Consider the following 5,390-nt stretch of genomic DNA (forward strand, 5'->3'; position numbering starts at 1 on the left):
AAATTAGTTCTGCATATTTTTTGAACAATATATCTTTCCTTCTTGTTTATTCATGCTATCTGAAATATCTGAGTGGATTTCAGATTGTTGCTCCATTATCTTTTACAATATAAGTTTTTAGTTGAGAGAGTTTTTTGAAAGGAGAGTTTTTTTATATATTAGGCATTGCCTGCCTTTTTATTTACATATCCCTTCCCTTATATAGAAAGGAATTCTCACGTACTACACTACTTACAATAATGTGCTACTTACACCTACTATTCCTACTACTTACACTTACACATACTATCTTTACACTTGTCCAACACTTGTCCATACTTGCCCATACTTGCCCATACTATTTTTCTTACATTTGTCCATCCTACTTTTAATATGCACATGCACACCGTACTTGCCCATACTATTTTTTTTACATTTGTCCATCCTACTTTTAATATGCACATGCACACCGTACTTGCCCATACTATTTTTTTTACATTTGTCCATCCTACTTTTAATATGCACATGCACACCGTACTTGCCCATACTATTTTTTTTACATTTGTCCATCCTACTTTTAATATGCACATGCACACCGTACTTGCCCATACTATTTTTTTTACATTTGTCCATCCTACTTTTAATATGCACATGCACACCGTACTTGCCCATACTATTTTTTTTACATTTGTCCATCCTACTTTTAATATGCACATGCACACCGTACTTGCCCATACTATTTTTTTTACATTTGTCCATCCTACTTTTAATATGCACATGCACACCGTACTTGCCCATACTATTTTTTTTACATTTGTCCATCCTACTTTTAATATGCACATGCACACCGTACTTGCCCATACTATTTTTTTTACATTTGTCCATCCTACTTTTAATATGCACATGCACACCGTACTTGCCCATACTATTTTTTTTACATTTGTCCATCCTACTTTTAATATGCACATGCACACCGTACTTGCCCATACTATTTTTTTTACATTTGTCCATCCTACTTTTAATATGCACATGCACACTTTCTATGGGTTGTATAATTCTATCATCTGCTAAGTATATTTCTATGGGTGTATCTATTCCTTCTCTAAAACATGCTTTTATTAGTATTTTTGTTCCTCCTAAATGTACATATTTAATTAGATTTTTAGCCTTAATATCTTGTATTTCTTTATTTATTATTCGTTTATTTATTATTGGTATTTTTGCCTTACCTTTAGTGTATTTGCAATCTATGATATGCTTTCTTTGACTAACACTTCCCATATGACTGAAAGAACACAAGGTGAAGAAGAAAATCAACTTGATATTGAGGAGCTACAAAATTACAAAAAAGCTAAGAAAAAGTCACTTGTACTAGCGATGAGTCTTAATCATTTTCTAGAAAAAAAAAGGATACATGTGGGTGAAGAAGAACCTTATATTCAGCTAGCAGATGATGTTAGATCTATGCCATCTCCATGTATTAATGAAAACAATATCGAAGTGGCTGATGGTGTTGCACTAGAAGAAGTTGATGAGTGTGTTCGAGATAAAGATATGGACATAAATTGTTCAAAAGATGGTATGTTTTAAATCTTCTTTTGGTAGTTATATAAGTTTACTCGCATTGTAAATTTTATAGTTGTATAGTATGTTTTATCTTATTTATTTAATATTACATTAAATCAGGAACTTTGGAGAAGAAAAAGGTTCGAGGACACACAACATGTAAGACTATTCATGCAAGAAAATTTGAAGAAATAGAGGAGGTCACATTTGATCATGGACAAGCTGTTTGACCAACTGGAAAAAGAGTGTCTGATTTGAGCAATTTTCTAGGAACAATTGCTAGGAACTCTAGATTCATCACCTTGTTGTATACTAGTTGGCCTGCTATGCCAAAAGATACTAAACTACGCATGTGGAAATATGTCAATGTAATAATACTCAACCTTTTATGTATCTTTTTTTATGTGTATTTTACTAGTAACATATATGTTATTTGTGTAGATCAAGTTTATAATTCCAGCAGAAGGAGAAAAATGGGTGATGGATGGTCTTCGTGATGCTTGGAGGCGACATAAGAGATATGTTAAGGAGAATTATTTTGATAAGTATAAAACACTGGAAGATAGGCTAAAAAATTGTCCTAGTTGGATACCAGAAGTTCAATTTCGCCAGTTGATAGAGTATTGGGAGCTTCCAACCATTAAAGTGAGATACAAATAATGAATTTAATTCTTTAGCCCATATATATTAATTACTTTTTCTTAAATTACAGGCCATGTGTTCTTTAAATTCTCAAAACAGAAAGAAACAAAAATGGAGGCATCGAATGGGGCTTGTTAATTTTGGAAGAGTAAGCATGGCACTGGTATCATTTTAGACACTTTGTAGATAAATATTTTTTTATCTTTTATATTTTGTTAGATTACATGTTAGTTGCTGATATTTTTTTACTTTTTCTGTAGCGTGCAACCAAAGAGAATAATGAGGAACCATAAAAGGCTGAAATGTTTATTGCAACTCGTACGAAGAATGGAAAACAAGTTGATCCTGAAACTGAAGTTGTAATAGTAAGTAATTCTTTTGACCGTTAATTGCATTTCAAAGCCCTTGACTTTTCAACTAAGTAATCATGTATGTACAATAAGTTCAATGTGTTGTTTCTTTCCTGCTTATGACAAGATTCATGACCTTAATTTAAGGCAGTGTTTGACTTTTAGCTCTCATCTTGCTTTATCAAGACAATTGCTAATGCATTATTTATAGGCTGAACTTCAAATTCGTCAATACTTGGGAGAAACAGTAGATGACTCATTTACGACAGTGTTTGGAAATTAGCAGCCTGGTCGAGTTCGATGCTATGGTAGATCTGTGACAAGAACTTCTTTAAAAAAAGATGAGGAAATCATCAAAATCAAACAAAAACATGCTAATGAAATCAATTCATTTAAAGAAGAAGTGGTTGAATTGAGAAAGTTGGAGGGATTGAAGGAAGAAGTGCAAGAATTGCAACAACTGCGACATCTCATGAAATTATTGGTAAAAAATAATCCCGAACTAAACCTTGAGGAAGCAGAAGGGTTTATCGGATCTAACCAACCATCTCCGGTTGATTCTAGTAGTGCACGGGCTACAAGAGGCCAAAATCTTTCATGTTCCTCTAGATCAACTCATGGCCCGACTCTTGGAAAGGTATTATCGGTTTGACTATATTTAGGTACAAAATACTAAGATATGTACAATATGCAGCGTTCTATATTTCTGCATTTCTGTTTATGTGGCGTTCTTATTTTCTGCATTATGTTTCTTCAAGTTTGTTCTATATTTCTGCATTTCTGTAATCAATACCACATTTTTCTGCATTTGTGTACTGCATTTTAGCATTATTTTCATGTGTTTCTGCATATCTATGATTTACTGCCTCCCACATCATAACGAGATTGTAGATTAATATTATATTTTTGCATAATTGCAGTTTCACATATTATTGAATTATAGTTTTACATTTTCTAAGTATACTTACTTTCTATCTAATCAAGTTTCAATTTCACTTTGAACTTGTAGGAAACTTATGGCGATGCAATTGGAAATGGTGGCCGAAAGTTGAGTTGATTCGATTGACCAATTTTATCCATTTATGATTTAATATTATTCATGATACTACATGAATAGTTTGGATGTTTTAAATTTTATTAAAAGTACTATAGCACACTTTGAAGTAGTTTGCATTACTAACTGTTGATGTTGAATATTAGAATATTTCAAAGTTTTTGTATTGTGAAGATATTTTTGGTTCTCTATTTATTTAATGTGATGCTTTATATTTCTTATTTAAAAAGTGCTTTCAAGATACATATTATAATAATAATTTTTTTTTAAAAATACTGTTATTATATTTTAATTTTTAATTAGAAAGTCGTGGCTTAGCTTGTATAAATGTGGCCACATAGATATAGGCATAACTACATTCACCAATATTTTTATAGTGTGGCTTAATGTTGAAAAACAACCCACAAGTTTAAATTGTTGCCTATAAAGAATGAAATGTGACACTTCAAAAGTGTTGTTTTAAAGCATAAAAGTGTGCCCGTAGATGGTATACAAAAGTGTTGTCATAGGTGAATGCAAAGGCAATGCTTCTTGTATTTGGTAGCCTTTTCCTCTTAAAAGTGTTTCCTTAGGGAAAAGGTTACGCTTGTTTAGGCCACCCCCTTAAAAGCGTTGCCATAGGTAAAAAAGTGTGGCCTTTGATCAAAGGCAACATTTATTTATAGTTTAGGCCACATTTTTCAACTGTGGTTGGAGGGTAAATTTGTTGTAGTGTAATACCAAAACAAGAAAAGGGGTTATGGTGGATATAGAATATATCTTGAGCTTCTGCAACCAATCCAAACCAATAACAATCCATGAAGCTAAAAACAAATGAGATGATACTATGGTTGCAAGAAAAAGCCAAGAATATAATTTATGGAAACTTTAGTTCATGCGGACTCAAGAGTGTCACTTAATTGATGGTCAACAATCATTACAATCAGCCAAGTGGCCTAATGAATCTCTTCATCATTCCCAAGAATCCAAAATGAAAGAATGATTTAAAGTTGGGTGAGATATTCAAGTCTTCAAAGTGGAGATATCGATCGTGACTCTTGATACTCTCATCCACTCCACGTGATCTTCAAACAGAAATTGATCAAATTTTACGGAGAAGGTTCATTGCCTCAAAGTTGGAACATAAAGGTGATGTACCCGGTGTCGCTCCATGACGTTAAATTATTTGCTTGATGGGAGGCATCCTATCATTATCCAACTAAATTTAGTTCTTATTTTTAATTTCAAGTTTTTATTTATTTTTAGAATAGCTTAGAATTTTTGTTTTCCACTAATTCTCATAGTTTCAAAGTATTTATTGATTGTTTGGATAGATTTGGAACACAACTTTTGATTGGGATTGAAGTCTAGGGTTTGAAGAACCATCAATATAGGACAAGGGAATATTTTCGGGAGCGCAGGAACACCCAATTTCACTATGTGGATTACCCTTTTGACCTCTCTCTCAACGAATAAGACAATAACGAGCAAGAATAATTTTCATTATTTAGGGTCTTCTGCAAATATAGACGAGGGTCCACGAACGAGGAGGTAAAACCCTTCATGAACGTACCCCTTTCGTCATGAAAGCGAAGTTCCAACAGTACATGTACGAATGCACAAACAAGTTCACGAATGCAGATATTCGAACAGACCTCGGGTATTGAAAAGGTAGAAGTTGAGTAAGAAGGAAAGTTTCCATTATCTAAAATTTGAAATCCCTCTCAAAAAGTTCTCTTCTTCGTTAGGGAAACACTAAGGTCTAATTCTCTAAGGTCATATATTTGCTTTTAGTCTAAAAAATAAACGTATGACTCCCC

Source organism: Solanum tuberosum, unplaced genomic scaffold (assembly GCF_000226075.1).
Source record: "Solanum tuberosum cultivar DM 1-3 516 R44 unplaced genomic scaffold, SolTub_3.0 scf00006, whole genome shotgun sequence".
Lineage (NCBI taxonomy): Eukaryota > Viridiplantae > Streptophyta > Magnoliopsida > Solanales > Solanaceae > Solanum > Solanum tuberosum.